This window comes from Sarcophilus harrisii, chromosome 3, assembly GCF_902635505.1.
Source record: "Sarcophilus harrisii chromosome 3, mSarHar1.11, whole genome shotgun sequence".
In the NCBI taxonomy this organism is placed as follows: Eukaryota; Metazoa; Chordata; class Mammalia; order Dasyuromorphia; family Dasyuridae; genus Sarcophilus; species Sarcophilus harrisii.
This window is the reverse complement of record NC_045428.1, coordinates 303,787,117-303,807,265: the sequence shown is the minus strand read 5'-3', so window position 1 is coordinate 303,807,265 and position 20,149 is coordinate 303,787,117. Positions and strand designations below refer to the sequence as shown.

The window sequence follows — 20,149 nt, the reverse complement described above, 5'->3', positions numbered from 1 at the left end:
CTTGGCTACATCCTGAGTCACTGAGGCCTCACTTCCCCTTGACCATACAGTGCTTCTTCATGTGTACTGGAAACTGTAATCTTCTACAAGGATATCAATAACTGCTAAGGGAGGGAGTGATTCTGATTACTTATTTTTTGATTCAGAAGGGTCTTTTTAGTTTTCTCATTCTGAGAAATCACCTGCCTACCAGAATTTAAAGGAGAAGTAATTCTCATTACCTTGTCTACATCAACAGAATCATCATGAAAAAGCTGAAAGGGGCCTTAGACAACATCTGATCTTAATTTGGCTTCTCTTTACTTTTGTTCTTCAGTCTAATTAATGAGGTTTGGGGTCTCTGGATGCGGGTAGGTAGAGAAAGCCTGAAGTACTGATAAAATTATTCCCTAAGGCAAGCAGGGAAGGACACTGCTGGGGATCAGATCAACCTTATAATCCCAATGTCTGTGGAAGTCATGGGTAGCCCCACCTTACTGTATCCAACAGAAAGCCAACTTATAATGTTAAACCCCTTAGGTTAAATTTCCCCTATATTCTGCCTATATCCCCCACCATTGGATTAACCTGCTAAAGAGAAGTATCTTTCTTCACCTCCTTCCTCCCCCATGTCTCAGGGAATCCTTCTCATTCTTACAACTAACACTCTTTTAGTTTTAAACCTAAACTCTTCTATGTATTTAGTTTGTCAGTAAATGACATACTTCCACCTCATGGAATATTCCCTTTCTCCTAGTTAATCGAATTGCATTAGGGAATTTGCCTTTCCATTTTTAAAACCTTTTCCTTGCTAACTATATGCTCTCCCAAATCTATTTCATATTTACCATTTCTAGGATCTATTGTATCTCTTCATTTTGTCTGTAACCTCATCATAAATAAATGTACTTTTCAGTAAAGAGAAAAGATACTGGGAATTTGCCACATAACTGAACCCCAATATTTGCTGCAAATTGCTCTCCTTAATCTCATCATTTGGTGTGCTATAGCTCAAACTCATCATAATAATGTTATCTTAAATATCTAATAGATCACTGGACCTAATGTCAGGAGACTGGGGTTCAAGCATTTACTTATTTCAAGAGCTATATGACCTTGAGCAAATGACTTAACCAGTGTGAGATTTACTTTGTTCTTCTCCCCTATCAAATGAGGACTATAATCCATATATAACTCCAGGTGACTCTGAGGAAAGTGCTTTTGTCAAATTCTAGAATTCAATTTTATATTAATTAGTATCACTCAAACTAGGTCCCATACTGTTCCCCAGCTTTTTTTCCACTTAGCATCTCCTCATCTTTGCCCTAGCTGTGCCACATGCCTGAAATTAATTCCTTCCTCACTTCTGCCTCTTAGAATCTTTAACTTTCTTTCAGGCTCAAGTGCCACCTCCTACAGGAAGACTTTCTTTTTTCCCCCTTATTATTATTATTTTTTTGAAATTTATTTTGTTTGAAAAAAACAGTAACAACAACAACAACAACAACAAAAAAAAAAAAACAGAAAAGGAATACAAAACAAAATAGAGCAAAACAAAAGAGAACTTTGTCATGTGCCCAGCAGAACATCAGGGAAGATTCAAAATATAACAACAAATTTTCCCTAAATTGTCCTAAATTCAGTTTCCCTAAATTGTTCTGCCTCAGTTTCCCCAAATTGTTCTCAGTTCCTTGAATTGTTCTGCCTCAATCCCCCCTGGTTGCAATCCCCCCATTTCCTGTTCATGGCCACTCTGGCATTCTAAAAGAGTCATAAAATATAAATGTATAATCTCAGATAAGGGAAGATCTTCTAGTTCAAACATCTTGGTTCCTAAGTCCTCTTAAATTATTAGAATTTATGGTCCTCACCTCCCATTCCTGTCAGAACTGGATTGCTGGGAAATTCCCATTCTCAGTGTTCAGACTCCATCCCTTGCCTTTGTCTCCCCTGATTGTTCAGAGCCATACATAACTCATTGGAATCTCTCATTCAGTGCTGATGCTGAAGGCTTTAAGACATCAGTCCTGGGACCAAAATGGATCCTTTGGTCCCAGAAAATCTCTCCCTCTCAGAAACCCCCCCAAAATACTAAAAAATCTCTAATCTCTGTCTTGCCTCAGTTGCTCTGGCATTACATAAACACCTCTAATCAAGGGCTGGGGGAAATGGTGCTTCAAGCTTCCCTTCAGCTCTCTCCCCTCTGACTAGGGACCCCAAACCAAGAGCTCCACCCTCCAGCAGTGTCTCTACCTGGCTGCTTATGCACTCCCCAGTGCTGGTTCCTTCTTGCCCAGAGCTACCTCTCAGCAGCACAGCTGGACCTGGTGATCCCCATCAGTCAAAGTTCCCTCAGTCTTCCATGGCACTCTAGGAGGTGAAAGTGTCTGTGGTTCCTGCTGAGCTCCAGCCACACCTAGCTAGCCTCAGCGATCCTGCTTGATATTTTTACAGAGCTGGCCTGGAGGTGTTTGCACTTCAGATTGTTCTTGTATCCCTGTTTTGCCCCAAGTATTCTTGATTTTTCACCAGTCTATGTTCACCCTGAGGCACAAATTTATTCTATTTGTGGGGGAAATTGGAAGAGCTTGAAATTTACCAACTTCTGGCCATCTTCCCAGAATCCTCCCCCAGGAAGGTTCTCTTGAGTTATCAATACTCTCACTCCCTTCTCAAATTGTGTTTGTTTATCTGTATTACTTTAGTAGAATGCTTTTAGGATAAAAACAATTATTTTTTAAATTTTGTGTTTGCATTCCCCTTGCCTAACATGAATTGAATATACTAGTACTTTTTTTAATTGAATAAATGAATCCTTAAGATCCCTGCTGTCTCAAAAAACCTCAGCAAAAACATGAATAAGTCCAAACCCTCAAACCAAACAAGTGATCCAAGAATCTCTTTTTTCTCAAGTTTGGTAGATTCATTTTCATTTCTGACTAATTGGAAGTAAATTTTCAGAAATTGACAATATGATTATATAACATTTTTAAGGAGCAAGCAACCAGGAAATAGAACTGACAATAATTAGTGATGACAATAATCAGAGATCATTTAAATTAACTTTCTCATTTGTAAGAAGAACCTGAGGCCCAATATACATTGTTTAGTTACTTGCCTAAGGCAAAACAACCCTTAAGTATCTAAACTGGGGCTACAATTTAGGCCTTCTAATTTTTAGTTCCATATTCTTACTACACAGTCCTATCTAGACAGACCTGGGTGAGGAGTAAGGGGAAAGAAGCCTGAGCACAATAAGTCTTATCTAACATATTCTCTATGAAATCAATAGGGCTGCTCACAATTGATTCCCCTCCACCCCCACCCCAGGCAACTGCGGGTAAGTAACTTGCCCAGGGTCACATAGTAGGAAGTGTTAAATGTCTGAAGTCATATTTGAACTCAGGTTTTCCTGACTTCAGGCCTGGTGCTCTCTCCACTGCACCACCTGGCTGCCCCTCAACAGGACTTTTTAAGGGTAAAAAATAGTTGCTAGTCAATAGTGATCAGTGTTCCCTGTACTGCTTTTTTCTGTATCACAAGGTCTGTGATATTTTCCACTTTTTGCATATCTTCTCCTCCCTATGATAGCTTATTTTTTTTTAATATAACATTTTATTTTCAAAATATATGCAAAAATAGTTTTCAACATTCACGCTTGCAAAACCTTGTATTGTAAATCTTTCTCCCTCCCTTTCCTCCATGCCCCTCCCCTAAACAACAAGTAATGCAAAACAGGTTAAATATATGCAATCTTATGAAACCTTTTTAAATGATTTCTTTAATGTTTCTAAAATGACATAACCTTCAGCATGGATGCCTTTGGTTTGTTTGGTCTAGCTGTTATTCACAACTTTATCAGTGTTCTTTCTATTGTGTGTGAAACACAACAGAGTTTTGGATGTTAGAGTCCAAATTTGGTGGTTCCTCAGTAGTTGATGATAAAAATATATTGCTGTAGAAATGTTGAAAGATTTTTCCATTTTATGACAATTTGTTTTCCTCTTGTCAGTTTCATTTGCAAATAATCTTGGTATGATGTGGCCATTTGATTTCCCACAAGTTTTCTTTAGACTTATTTTCACTTCCACTGTTTCCCTGTATTGTCTTCTTCCACAATGTTTTAGAAATACATTTGTAAAATTCAGTATAAAACCAAATATTGGCACCCATCACTCTTTGCTGCCAGAGTCTGTTGACTAAGGTAAGCTTTGAGATCCAAAGTCTTTTCCTTGTGGAAACCATTTCTTGGTGGTTAAACTTCTGCAGGAAATGGTGGTGATCAAGATCAATAACTTTGCCTTTCAATTTCCTTCTTTTCAGCATTGATATCTCATTTGGATGTCAATATAAAGCTATTCACAGTGTTTTCTTCTCGTCTTTAGCTGTTTCTTTGGTTAGATTTTAACTTTGACATTTTCTATAAGTGAATGAATGCATCTATACAGCTGATACTTATGATTACCACATCATTAACTCCTTTAATATTAAAATAATTAATTTCATTTTTTTGTTCAGTCCTTACCTATAGAGGGCCAGGAGGTAAAACTTCATTTCAGGTTTTGAGTCTTACAGTAACTTGGCTTACCAAAACTCCCTTATTGAAATAGCAGAGACTATTGTCAATATAATAAATTAATAATCTAGGGATTGAAGCAAAAAACAAACACTACTCTTTGGATTAAAAACTAAACCTTTGAATTTAGGACAGGAAAGAATGTTCACAAGGAGACTAAAAGTATTTGGGAGAAAGGTACATGAGATAATGGTATAATAAACTTTACTCTGATGCACATCTCAACTATTTACATCTCTAAGTAACCAAGATCTGGAGCTTAAAGGGTTTAATCATTTACATTATAGTAGAATTTTGTTAGGCTATAGGAATTTTAAAAGAGTGTACTTTGTATGAAACCTATGAACATTTTAGGTATATATATATTGTGTCTCTGATCAATAAACTTTAAAGAGTCCATAACCAGGACTTCTCTGCCTGACCCCAGTATGTTACATCCTTCATCACTACAGGAAATGGACTCCAACAATTACCAAATCTACTACCTTCTGACTCTCTTCTGGACAAACATATCCATAATACATAACATGAAGATTCTGAGTTACTTATAGAATTACCACCTTTTTGTATGTCTCAAAAATGAATCCTATTTTATCATTTTTGCCTTTAACATAAAAATTATAACACATAAATATATTTATTTCATTCAGAATATTTCATCAATTTCTTTGTTCTTCTTTGCTTTCCTTTCTCATATTCTGCAATAGATGTTGACATGTTATCTTAATTTTATAGATATAGAGCAGGAAAAGTCATCTAGTCCAATCCTCTCATTTTATAAAGGAAGGAAATGAGACCAGAGAAGTTGCCTACAATTTCATTAAAAATTAGTGGAAAAGCCTGCATTTGAAGTAGAAGCTTCTGACTCTAAATCCAGCATACTTCTCCTCTGTCACACAGCCTTTCTGTGGCTGTCTTTTTACTCATTGGCCATCATGAACATTGTAATACAATTGTATCTATTAACATGATTTTATTGACTTTTAATACAGAATAAAAACAAGTCAATTCCTTTGTCTCTCCAAAGAGAAATTGCAAACCATTCTTCCATTTTAGATGCCACTTTCTTCTAGTTTCACTTATTATGAAAATATCAAGATGGATGTAATTCACTTTCTTAAATCTTATGTTTATTTAAAAATTCACATTTTACTGTACCTGTCGTTAGGTTAATGTTTACAGATGGTCTAAGAGCTATAATTTTTTAGCATTGTCTGTCCCCTTTTTCACCATTCCATCACTGTTACTGTGAAATCAGAAAGGAATTTGAGTATCATTTTAAAGTTTTTCTTTAATTATGAGGCTTCTATGGCCAAAGGATCCATCACCAAGTATTCAGAATACTGGAAATGAGCCCTTCTATAATTCCCTAAATGGGCCTTCCTACATACCCTGATTTTTGTGTCAAGACCACAGACACTTGCTGTAACAAATGATGAAAATGATAAATACAGAGAAGCATAGAAAGATGTACACAATTTGGTACAGAGCAAAGTAAGCAGAGCCAAAAAACAATACAATAATGTCAACAGAAAAAATAACCATTAAAAAATTAAAAGTGAATGTTGCAAAATTACAAAATGCTAGCATAGATGAAAAGAAGAAATATAAGAAAATACTTCATCTCTTTGCAAAGACAGGAGGTCCAAGAGTATGATACATACATGACAAATATTTTCAGATTTTTTTCCAAGAATTTATCAGTTTTACAGATTTTAAAATATTTATTACCTTTTAAAATATATATTATTTATTATGATGAATAGTTCCCTGGGAGGTGCAGGAAAGAGAGATACTAGGGGAAATTTTGGTGATGCTAAAAGAGAGAGAGAGAGAAAAGAAAAGAAAGGAAAGGAAAGGAAAACATATCTTTTACAAGAGAGCTGTGGAATCTTTCTCTAATTGAATTCTGGGACCAAATCATTATTTATATGCAATATTTATTTAAGATATATGTACTGATGGACCACCTCCATGAGTTGTTCCCCAAGTAAAAAAATCATAGTCTAGATAATTGTTATTCTTTATTCACTAGTATTTTGCTGCATAAGTAATTAAATCTAATGATTTTGAGGGATTATGGCTCTCATTTAATAGACACTACAATATTCTGGAACTTGGTGCAATCAGCACAATTCAACTGCAGATTTCAGGATTATCTAGAGGATTTCATCATCCATAGAAAGAATCTCTTCCACTTGGATTCTGCAAAAGACATTCTCCATAACAACAACAACTGTCATGCTTTAGTAAGGATCTTTCTCTTTTGTGCTTCACTGGATTTTGAAGATCAAATGGTCATTGATCAAAGTTATTTCTGTTGACTCCAAGAAGCACTACTTTCCTTAAAAACTCAATTCACATATCATCTTCTCCATGAAGTCTTTTCCAATGGCTCTACTTGCTAATTCTCAAACCCTCCTCTTCCTCTCAAAAAAAGAAATGATCTTACATTTACATAAATAGCTATATATATATATATATACACACACATAGCATCCTATAGCATTAGTATAGCATCATCATTGTCATGTCCAGTCCATTCCTCATTTTTTATAGGTGAGAAAAATGGGTTCAGGGAAATTAGTGGCTTACTCAAGGTCATTCGGCTGGCAAACTGGAAAAGTAGGATTTGGACTGCTCTTCCTAAATATAGGTCTAGCATGTATCTACTATGCTATATTATCTTCTATTTTGTCTTTATCTTCCTGGTGTCTTAATAAATGGCACTTAATAAATGATTGTTACCTACTTGATTCATTGTTGAATCTATCTGGGAATCTCATGTGATCTTAAATGGGTGTATTAAAGATATCCTGCTGAAGGAGAGTTTATATAGCTACATTTGTTCTACCAAGTTAAATACTAATTTATAACCAATAAGCAATAAACAGTGGAATCTAATGTGTTCTGCATCAGCCAATTGTGAAAAGATATGGTTCACAATAGCATAGGTTTTTCAGAATACTTTGTTTTCATTTTTAATTGAATATACTCTTGATATGCATATAGATTATTTGCATAAAGATTTTGTAGAGATAAGAATATGGGCAAATGCATCAATAGGTATTGATATCTTCTTGAGCAGTAATATCAAATTCATTCCAACTAGCCACATGGCTTGCAATACTCCCAAATGTGGCCCAAAACCAGATTAAAATGTAATTTTACAAAATGAATAAAAATATAATAAAACACAGATAATAATAATTTGTGGTTTTCTAACCTCTGTTTTTTATTTGAATTGATATTACTGCTTTCAAGCAATTCTTTTTGGTAATAATAACATTCTGTAATTTTGTTCCCTAATCATTTTGTATTTTCCACTCTTTTAAATACACTGACACTCAATTCCTCAATGACCTCAAAACTGTTCTGCCTCTAGCCCAAACTTCCTCTGCCTATATTTGGTCTGGTCCAATTGTTCTTCCCATTTTTGTTTACTTCAGTGCTACTTCCACTTTCTCATATAACACATCAATGCCTGGATGAGGAAATGACACTAATTCAAGTTTTTATCACCTCCTACTCAGGATGTCGCAATGTCTTCCTTACTGTGTTCTCTACGTTTAGCCCCTACTCTCTCCAATCCATCCACCATATAATAGTGCTAAAGCACTTTCTGACTATGTCACTCCCCTGCTCATTAAATTTCAGTGATTCCCCAAACAACAATAACAACAAAAAACAACCAACCAAAAAAAAAAAAAAATACTCTGGTATGGTAGACAGATATTGAGAACAAAAAAGAAGCTTTGACTATTGCTTATGAAAACACTTGAAAGAGAGAGAAATTTCAACGAGGGAATCAAGGATATGGAGAATCTGGCACTTGAACTGGGAATAAGGAAAAAAAAAATTTGGACAGTTAAGAACAGAAAAGAGTATATTCCAAAAATGGGATATGACTTACTGAAAGCATGGGGACAAGAGAATATATGACATTGATGAAGTCCTGGGTTACTAGATGGAGTTGGCAGAGAAAGCCTGAATCTGCCTACGGCCCACACCATCTTTGCTGAATCCCTTTTGGGTTAGACCAACTGGTTTTCTGCCTCATGATGACTTTTCTCTTATCCCCCTCCCCCACCATGCCTAATGGTGTCTTTATTGTTCTTATACCTAACTCTTTTAGGGTGCTAAATCCTTTTTAGTATTTAGCCTGCCAGTCAATGGTATATACTCCCACTCCATAAAGTATTCCCTTTCTCCAAGTTTATTGTGAGTTCCACTGGGGAACTTATCTTTTTCCTCGTTAATTGTTAGTCTCTATCTTTCTCTCTCCCTCTCCATCTCTGACTCCCTTTCCCTTTCCCTCTTCCTCTCTCTCTTCTTCTCCCTCTCCTTCTCCCTCTCCCTCTTTCTCTCTCTGTCTCCATCTCTGTCTCTCTGTCTCTGTATCTGTCTCTCTCGGTCTCTGTCTCTTTCACTCTTAACTTTATTTTTCTTGAGAGTTGTTTTTTTAGGGGGGAGATCTATGTTTTCTTTCACAACATGACTTTTATGGAAATGTTTTGCATAACTTTACATGTGCCTTCTTAATAGGGGTGAGAGTGATGATAAAGGAGAAAATCTAGAACTCTTAAATTTTTAAAAAAACAAATGTTTAAAAATGGTCTTAAATATAAATAGGGAAAAATAAAAATATTGAATAAATTAAAAAAAAAAAAGAAAAATGAGGTACAGGAAGGAAACAGGGTATAATAATATATATATACAGGGTCACTGCACTTAAGGTCCTAGATCCAGACTTCAAATCTCAGTTCTATCAATTAATCCCTGCATGAATCTAGGCAATTCATTTAATCTTTTAAAAGGACCCTCAATTTAGAGCTAAAAGGAACCTCAGAGACTACCTCACTCAACCTCTTCATTATATAGAAGAGGAAACTGAAGCCTAGGAAAGTTAAGGGTCTTGTTCAAAGTCACATAGGTAGAGGAAGCTTCAGAAGTAGGACAGCTGGGCCCTCTGATTGTAGGTAGCATTCTTTCAGTTGACCAATCCTGTCCCAGTTTTCTCATCTGTAAAAATGATAATAATGGACTGGATAATCTTTTGAGGTCTCTTTAAATTGTAAAACTATGATCTTATGATTCTAAGGGGTCATATTCAGTTTTTTTTTTCAGTCATTGCCAACTCTTTAAGATCCCATTTAAAGTTTTTTGGAAAAGAACTGGAATGGTTTGTCACTTTTGTCCCCCCCAGCTCATTTTACAGATAAGAAAACTGAGGCAGAGCTGTGTGACTCAGGGTCACACAGCTAGTAAGTATCTGAGGTTGGATTTGAACTTTGGTCTTCCTGAGCGTCCCCTGGCACTTGATGCATTATGGTGTCACTTAATGGCCCATTTCTGGTACTCTGTAGTTAATAGCTGCACACATCCAATCAATGCTTCATTCAGTTTTGGTGATATACTGGACAATGCAGGTTTACTGTATTGTACTGTACTCTAACAACAACATTCCTAAGATATGTGCAATGGGGTTTGCTCCTTATAGCTGCTCTAAAGTTATGAGCAAAGAACTCTCCTGCTACAAAAGAAGGAAACTGATTTCTGACAGTGACTGAGTCTAGAGTTTCATATGATAACAGCAAAAAGAGCAGGTGCTCCAAGGACTTGAGTTCAAATCTTACCTCTGATACTACTTGAAGTCAGGGAAGTCACCCAACCTTCCTGGGCTTGTTTCCTCAACTGTTAACAAAGCAGGGGCAGGGTGTGGATAGAATGGTCTCAGAAGTTCCTTCCAGATCTAAAACTATTATACCAAGTATTTTTGCTTGGCAGAAAATAGTAGCATTGAGTTAGGTCAAAAATTTAAACTTACTCATGGTGCCCCATCCATCTTTGTACATACATAAGAAATTGCTGTAGGAAAAAAAAATCAAAATATTGTATTTCTGGTCTCTAGCTTTAAATTTTTAGTTGTAATTATGTGGAATCATAAATTTCCATGATCAGCACCTCAGGTGATTTAAAAGAAAAGTCCCACAATTTCCTAAGCAACAGGTTGAAGAAAAAGAAACTCTCAGTTCCATGTTTCTAGAGGAACATTCTTAGAAACTTAATAGGTTTTCCTATTATGGGAATAGAAAGGGATGATATACTCACATTTAAAATTTTCACTTCAAGGATCTTTTTTATTTGTTTATTTAAATCTAGTTTCAGATCGTCTAGGGTTTTTTTCTTCCCCTTTGGCTGGAAACAAAAATTCTAAAGCCAAGATATTTGCATCGTCTTTTCCCTCAAACCGACCTCTCTTGAGAACTTCCTTTTTTTCTATCCGAGACACCAGCATCCTTACCAGTCTAAGAGATCTGACTACCTACCTTAGTGTCATCCTAGATTCCTCATTCCTGCTCTCTCCAAGTCAGTTGTCAAAACTTATATTGAGAGATTTTGTGGAGGTGGATTCATAGTTATCATCCTAATTCTGGCCCTGATTTTCTATTTGCTCAATAATTGCCATAGTTTCCTATACATACCTCAAGTTCCTTGCCTTGTGATTCTATCATCCACATAGCTGCCAAAGTAATTTTCCAAAAGCACAGGTCATTCTCCTACTCAAAAAAGCCCTTTGTTCACTCACTGCCCATAAACTTGTCCATTTAATATATAAATAAATCTGTCACAATATGTCCCCCAAACTACCTTTCCAATCTTATTACATATTATTCATCTTCACATACACTGTGGTCAAGGAAAACTGTCCTTTCTGTTTCTCATACATGACATTCTTCTAGTTTCTGCTGTTGCACTATCTATCCCCTCTTTTGGGGATTTACTCCATCTCCTCTCAATATTGAAATCCCTTGCTTCCTTCCCAACTCAACTGAAGCACTACTTTCTATATTACATGAAGCCTTTCCTAATTTGCCCTCCATCTTCAATCCCATTCAATAAACCAACAACTATTCATTAAGTATTTACCATTTGCCAGACATATACTAAATGAAGGAGATCCAAAGAAAGATAAAAATAGTCCCTTCCTCAAGGAGTTTACATTCTGATTAGGGAGGAAATAACATGCAAAAATATTGTACATAAAAGATATATACAGTGAAAATGAAAGTTTGAGATAGCTTTAGCAGCTGGAGATGTGAAAAAGCTACTTTGCAGAGGGAAAGATTTGAGCTCAGTATCAAAGGAATCCAGGAAATGAAATGGAGAGATTTCCAGACCCTTAGCATAACCAAGAAAAGATGAGAGTCATGAAATAGAATATCCAAGGTAAGCAACAAGAAGCCTATTGTCATCCGTCTAGAGGGAAATAAAGTGTAAGAAGACTGTAAAGGTTATCAAGGAACAGATTAAGAAGGGTACAGATTGAGAAGGGTACCTATATATATATATATATATATATACATATATGTAAAGTATACATAAAAAAGCAACTTTAAAACCCCTCACAATTTGTCCCTTTAGGAATTTTCCCCTATAAATGGAGATCATTAATTTTTCTTCAAATTAATGGTCTTAGAACATTGCCTGGGCATACTGTGCTTTTAAGTGATCTGCCAATTTAAGTGATCAGTCAGTATATGGCAGAGGCAGACCATGAGTTCTAAGATTCCTAAATTGGAAGCAAAGTCTCTATTCCCTGTATCATATTAATTTTTAATAATTTAGTGATGGGGGAGAGGACTAAAACCTTCATCAAATTTGAGCCAGACATTCCATTACTGGGCACATATCTGCAAGGAGGCTAAAGACAGAAAGGTCTAATAGATACCAAAATGTTAACAAGATAATGATGCCATACATTTTATTAAAATGGAGTTCAGACCTGTTTCTTCAACTCTATTTTATTTCAAATGTTATAACATTTGCCAGTCTTAAAGTTCTATTTAAAAACTATCATCACTACCATCATCATCATCATCACCCACATTCCAGGTAAATGAAGAAAATGCACTAGCAGCTAGGACTGGGAAAGTCCTCCTACAGAAGTTGGAACTTGACTTGAGTTCTTAAAGGAAGCCAGAGAAATTAAGAGGCAGAAGTAAGATTAGAGAGCATTCTCAAAAACATATGGTCAAGACTTCCAAGTCATGTGAGCAAGAAGAAGGAGTAGATGCTGTTTTAATTTCCCTAAGCCCTCAAACCTCTCCAAAACAGGAATCATATACCAAAGATAAAGCAACTTCAAGTATCTCTAAGGTTTAGGACACTTAGAATTCAAAAGAAAGTTTTAAAAACAAAACAAAATATGAACTGACACATATTGACCCTGAGCTCTTTTAGCACTCTTCTCCTACCTCCCACACGGCTTGTTCTTGACCACAATAAAGTACTCTCTTCTCTTTTCTTTCTATACCCTTTCGTGGAATGATCTCATCAGCTCCCATAGATTCAATTCCCATTTATATTCAGATTGATGTAATACAGCTTCTAGGGAAGACAGCAATGATTTTGAAGCCCTCTGACCTAAGAATGCTCTTGTTCTAACAATCCTGTTTGTCAATAATTATAGAGAAACATAATGGTATTTCTTCCCTTAGATTTTAGGGAAGATATATTAGTGATCCTGAGGCTCTCTGACCTAAAAATGCTATATTGTTCTAACAATCTGTCAATGATTTCAAAGTCTTCTGGCCTTAGAATAGTCCTACAAATATTATTGACTGTCAGATGGATAATCTGTTGGTCAGTGATAATCAAGTTCCTAAGACAATAGTGAATAGACCATCCTTGAAATCTACTTGTAAGCCATACAATTAGCAAATAAGTAACATGAAGCTCTGATCCAACTCTGATCCTTTCTCTGGATTCCTTGGCTAATGTCTTCTGGAACTTAGTCCACTACAACTAGTGTTACAATTACAATAAAACTTTGCCCCTTGATTAGAAAATGGGTTCAAGCCTGCAAATTCTTTTCAGACATTGGTCTGTGACCCCAAACTTTTGAGGTCTCCTTCTCAACCTCAACATTATGACTCTCATATATGTAGTTATCTGTAGATACAGACATAAACATAAACCCAGCTGTATTCTCTCTCCTGACAACCAATCCCTCATCAACAACTGAGAGATGTATATTTTACCCCCTAGATGGCTTGTAAGCATCTCTACTTCTGCAAGTCCTAAAAAGAACTCACTAACTTTCCCCAAAAACTCATTTATTTTCCTACTAACTTAAGGATTCTCCCATTCTTCTAGTCACCCAAACCTGTAAGCTCACAATCATCCCTATCTCATCCCATCCTTCATCCCCCTACCTCCTCCATTGCCAAATTGATTCTACCACCAGGTCATCTCTCCCCTATATCTCCTTTTCCTCCAACACCAGAGCCATCCTTTTAGCTCAGATCCTCATTGTCTCTTAATTGGTCTCCCTGAATCCTCACTATTCTAATCCATTAAGGAATTTTTCTAAGGCACAGCATAAAGCCTAGCTATTCCCTGGCTCAAAAAACCCTTCAGTAGCCCCCTGTTATCTCCATCCTCCCACTCCACCTTAAAGTAGTCACTTAAAGTCATTCACAACTCAATTTACCTTGCAAGGTTATCAAACATTATTCCCTTTTTTCCTATTTCAAACAAACTGACTGATTTGCTCTTTTTCCTGCACTATATTCAGGGGGTGAGGATACTGGGTGCGTGGACAAGTCATAATTCCAGGAAAGGATCATAAGCTAATCCTGACAGGGTAAGGGTCAAGATAAGAAGGTGGAGGGCAGGAGACATCGAAACGAGGGGCAATACTCAAACAGAGGGGGAATTATCCCAGCAAGGTTCCTGGATTTTATGACATGATGGTATATAAAGGATATTGAAGCGCCTAGGTTTTTTGTGACTCATTTCTCCCAGTTCTAATGGCAAGGGGTGGAGTGGAGTGGTCAGGAGTGGCCATAATAATTTTATTCAGGTCTAACGATTCAGTGCATAACATAATTATTTTCTGAGTAGCATTTTATATTCTGGGGATTTTCTGAACAAGATTGTGTATAATTTACCTTTGTAGTAGTTCAAGGGATTTTTTTTTCTTACATTCTCTCTAATCTTTAATACCTTCCAAGAAGATAACTGAACACTTCCCAATTTGAATTCTACTTTGGTTTTTCTACTTATTAATATGAATTATATAGAAACAAAAATTTCATCAGAAGTCTTTTCTCTCTTTATAGTCTCATCATTACTAGAGATTCTGCTGTTAGAAAACTTCTACTATCAGAAGTTTTTAACCTGGGATCCATGAACATGTTTGATTTTATTTTTTAAAAATAGGTAACTATAGTTTATTATAATTGGTTTTCTTTCAGATCCTATTTATTTTTCTTTTATGACTTTAAAGACAATGTTCTATAGTCCTTAGAATTAGATTGCCAAAGAGATCCATGACACGCAAAGGTGGAGAACCCCTACCCTAACTCATCAATTTGCTGATACCAAAGGAAGAAGAGAATCTAACTTGTACTTGAAGCTGTAAGCTATAATAACTATAGGTGAGTATGTATGTGTGTGGAGGGAAAAAGTGGAGTGGGAGGATGGATTGACTTCTGACATTCTCTGCAAGAAGATCTGATAAATTCACACTAAGATATTAGAGTCTTATTAATATTTTGCCTTTTTCTGAAGTATTTGCATTTTTTAAAGAGTATCAGGAGAGAAGAATTGTTTAACACAGTTAATAAACTCTAAATGGTAACATTTCAGGCATGAGGATAAGAGATATTTGGGATGGGGGCTTGTGGCTGATCCTCATATTATATCCAAGAGGCGACTTTCTTTTTTAATACGTCTGGTTAAACCTGGGTAAACTCACTGATTTCTAAAAGTCAGGTAGGTAGGGATGGAGCATAGCTAAGTATTTTTGTAAATTCCCATCAAAACTCGGAATGATCTCTCCTCCTACCTCTCCCTCAATTTATTTTAGTAAGAAGGCTCAAATGAGTCAAATAATTTCAATGGAACTTTCAAATACTTTTGAATAAAAAAGCTCTTACCTTTCAGTTAAGGAAGAGAGAGAAGAGAAAAAGGGAAGGAGACAGAGACAGAGACAAAGACACACAAAGAGAGACAGAAAGTATCAAGCCAACTGTAGCCAATCACCAGAAACCTCTAAATTTCTAAATCCTAAATTATTTTTTCACAGATAATCAATAAACATTTATTAAGTTATTACTATGTGCTAGGCATCAAGGCAAGTGCTGAGAATACAAAGAAAGGCAAAAGGTGCTTTCCTGTTCTCATGGAGCTCCCACTCTAATGGAGGAGACAGTTTTTTTTTCCATACACACACACACACACACACACACACACACACACACACACACAGAGGCATATATATATATACATATACACATAATATATAGACGCCTACATACACACTTATAATCAGAAGGAAAGAATTAGCAGTAAGGGAAGGAGAGCTAATTAAGAAAGGTTTGAAGATTTTAGCTGAAACTTTAAAGAAATCAGGAGGTAAAGGTAAGGATGAATATTCCAGGCATGGAAGAGAGCCTGAAAAAAATGCTTGGAGGGGAGAGATAGTGTCTTGTTTGAGGAATGGCACAGAGGCTTGTGTCACCAGATTATAAAATAAAGGTATAAAAAAATACTGAGAACTAAGTGTGGATCACAACATAGTATTTTCACTTTTTTTGTTATTTGCTTGCTTTTTTTTTCCTTTCTCAAGAATGATCTCACCTTAGTTTAATTTTAATGGTCAGTTATAATGAGTAACCATAATTAGGTGAAATGCCCAACATATCTTACCTTTAACCAATCTTGGAGCTGATGAGTAAATTCCTAAATAGCCCTTGTTTTTCTTTCTCACTTCTGCCTATAAAAGTATCTTTTGTTCCTCTACATCTTCACTAACTGCCTTTTGGAACTTAAGACAGCCAGTTAGTGGTATAACACTAAAATCTTTGCCTTGATTTAGAGATGATCTAAGCCTATAAATTCTGTTGAGACACCTTATGACACGGGTCTGGAACCCTAATATTTTGGGGGTTCAGCTTCTGCAACCCAATCATAGGAAGCTACTAGAGTCTAGTGAGTAGGGTGTGATATGATCAGACTTGTGCTCTAGGAAATTCACTTTAGTAGCTGAATGGTGGATGGATTGGAGTGAGGAGAGACCTAAGGCAGGCCGACCCACCAGCCAAGCTATTACAATAATCCATGTGTAAGATGATGAAGGTCTGTTCCATAGAGGTCAGTGTCAAGGAAAAAAGGGAATATATTCCAGGGATGTTGCAAAGGGGAATTAGAGAAGCCTTGGCAACAGCTTGGATATGAGGGGTGAGAAATAGTGAGGATTCCAGAATGATTCCTAGATTGGGAATTTAGGAGTATGGTGGTATAGGAATGGAGGAGGATGAGTTCTGTTTGGACATACAGAATTGAGTTTAAGCAGTCCACTATACATCCAGTTTGAGATGTCTAAAAGATAGTTACAGATTAGAGATCAACAGAGAGATTGGAGCAGTATTGGTAGATTTAAAAATTATCAGCATAAGTTCTAATAGGCTTCTGATAGAAAGTGCCATCTGCAACCAGAGAGAATTATGGAGATTGAATGTGGATCAAAGCATAATATTTTCACCTTTTGTTATTGTTGTTTGTTTCCTGGTTTTTTCTTTCTTTTCTTTTGGTTTTTCTCTTTTGATCTGATTTTCTTGTGTAATATGAGGAATATGGAAATTTATTCAGAAGAATTGCTATTTCAGATTGCTTGCTATCTAGGAGAAGGGGCCGAAGGGAGGGAGAAAAATTTGAAACACAAAGTTTTGCAAAAATTTTGAAAATTATCTTTTATGTATTTGGAAAAATAAAATACTATTTTAAAAAAGAGAATCATCAGTATAGAAGTAGTAATTAAATTTATGGGAGTTGATGAGATCACTGAGTGACATAGTATAGAGAAAGGAGAAGAAAGGGAGACATGATCTGAACTGTCACTTTGACAGGTGGAAAAGTTTCATTTTAGACTCTGGATTTTTTTTTTTTTAAGTTTTAAGCTCTGAAGAATAAAAATAAAAGCAGAAAAGGGATTTCTCAAGGCATTTAAAAGAGTAGTCAGATAACTAATTCAAATGCCCACAGCGCAAGAGAAAAGAAGAATATGATCAGAACTGAAAGGAAGAATACCTTCATCTAAACCTAATGGATGTGGCTTGATCTCAGTGGGCATGTGAATATATGAGAATGTCTTTCTTTTCCCCTCCTATTCCTTCTTTCACTTTTCAATTCCCTCTTTCCCTCAGTCCATTTTCCCTCCTTATCTAATACAGGATCATAAATTTAGAGCTGGGAGGGACCTCAGCAATCATCTAGCACAATCCTCTCCTTTTACAAATGAAGAAATTGAGTCCCAAAAAGGAGAGATGGCTTGCCTAACATCACAAAGTGAGTAAGTACTAGGACCAGGATCTGAATTCAGGTTCTCTTACTTTAAAACCATCATCCTGTTTACTTGCCCTATGCTTCTTGGATTTGAACTCAGATTCTCTGGCTCAAAATACTCAGCATCCTATTTACCGCACCAAACTATGTTTTACATTAGTTGTTCTTAACCTTAAAAGTTAGCTGAATGAAACAAAATTCAAAAGCAGCTAAATATAATTGCTTTGGGAATGTTTTGTGCCCTGCAAATTGATTGAATCTTTCCTTTCAGTGGTTCACTGGCCTTTGGAACTCTCTCTCTGAATTAGATGTATTGATCAATCAACAAGCATTATAAAGCACTTACTGTGTGCCAGGTATCATGGTACATGTCAGGGATTCATCTATAGAAATGAGGCAGTCCCAGCCCTCAAATCCCTGGGAAAGAGGTAGTAATGGCCACAGAAAGAAAGAAACTGAGCCAGAGGATCCTTCTATTATCTCCCCTTTTAACACTCTTTGTGACAAACTGCTCAACAACTTTCACTTTCAGCACAGGCTCAGCTTAGGCACATCATTCTGACCATCTGGTTACAACAATTATTATTATTATTTGTTACATTAATTATCAGCAATTACATTATGACATACTAATTAACAATTATTCATTATGCTATATTGTACTAAGTATCTGTATTTATTGATTTTATTTATTATTATTATATTTATCTTACATTTATATAGCACTTTGAGCTTTGCAAAGTACTTTACACCTTATCTTATTGGATCATAGGACTTTAGAGTTGGAATGAAATTTAGGATTCCTATAGTGCAATATTTTCATTTGACAGATAAACTAAAATCCAAAGAGTTTAATAAAGTTCTTTGGCAGCAATTTGAAACCAATAGCACACATGGCTTTTGCAGGAGAAAGAATCCTAGACTTGGAGTCAGAGGCTTTGAATTCTAATCTCATTTCTGCTATGTATTAGTTGTATGTCCATGGAGAAGCCACTTAATTTCTTTGATTCTGTTTCCTCATCTGTAAATGGAGACTAAATGACCATGAAGATCTCTTACAATTCCCTATCTATGAGAAAGTTCAGTCTTGTTTTAATTTTAGATAATTTATGAATACCTTAAAAAAATAACTAGACTCTCTCACTCACCCTATGATGGCTTGATCCTTTTACTTTCTCCAAACAGGGAGGCTTCTTCACCTGGTGCCTGGTGCCTGGCAGTTGCTTTCTCTGTAGCTAGGCAAGGATGCTACACTGAAGTCTCTCTGTAAAGTAATAATTTCTCAATCTGTACTGTTCCTCTTTTTAAACTGTGAATTTCCCCACCCTTTTAGAGACACTAACTCTTTCCTCCCCAGTTAGAATTGTGTAATTTTTAGCCTGTTTGGAAGATTCTTGATGACCCAACTAAAAATACAATCAACCAACCCAAAGACCTGGTTTTTCAGTCTTGATTTCATAATCAAGTCTGGGGAATTTGTTGAAGATAACCAAGGGGCCATGAATAGAATCCAGGGTGAATCACAGATGAGGTTCAAATTGCCCTTTCCCTGAGCCATTCACCACAAATCTTTCCTGTCCACATTTCTGGAGGCATGTGGAAATCCCCTCCTTAGATGAAAAGTAGGGTGACCATAACAGGAAAGGCTTAAACCAAGAAGCTGAATAAGTAACACCAAAATTACTTTGCATTTACACCTCACCTTACCACTATTGAATGTTTGCGCCCATCCTAGAGTTCCCAGGTCCTTTCTTGCTCGAATGGGCTTTCTATATCCCTTCCATAGATTCACTGAAGTCAGACAACATTCATAGTTTTAAATCTAAGCCAAACAGCCATCAAAATTTGCCCTTTATGATCAAAGTTAAAGCCTTTTACTTTTAGATAGAGAAATAAAGGCTCCAAAAAATCACTCTGGTTCATGCTGCTATTTCTCTTGTCCAGACTATTACAGTAGTCTCCTAAATGTTCTCTTTAACTCAAAACTCTCCTTTCTCCAAACCATCCTGTTACACCTACCAAATCCATATCCCTAAAGCATCAATCCTGTTCTAAAAGGCTCCAGAGGCTCCCTCTTGTCTCTTGTCAAACTCTTGATTGAAATGAAAAGTAAAGTTTATAACCAAGTCTATTTTTCTTTCCCAAGCTCAGTCCATATTATTCTCCTTCACATACTCCTATGTTCCTCTTCAGCACATTAGCTAAAATGGCTTACTTTCTGTTCCTCCTACAGAAAATTCC

The 20,149-nt window shown here is 36.1% G+C and overlaps 1 protein-coding gene across 1 annotated transcript in view; it reads right to left on the bottom strand.

Annotated features, from left to right (window-relative positions):
• Positions 1 to 19,321, bottom strand: part of CD86 (CD86 molecule) — a 79,518-nt gene extending 60,197 nt beyond the window's left edge. The window contains exon 1 of the mRNA XM_031959729.1: positions 19,057 to 19,321. The gene's annotated coding sequence lies outside the window, so the exon portion shown is untranslated. The remainder of the gene's footprint in view (positions 1 to 19,056) is intronic.
• Positions 19,322 to 20,149: the final 828 nt, after the last annotated feature.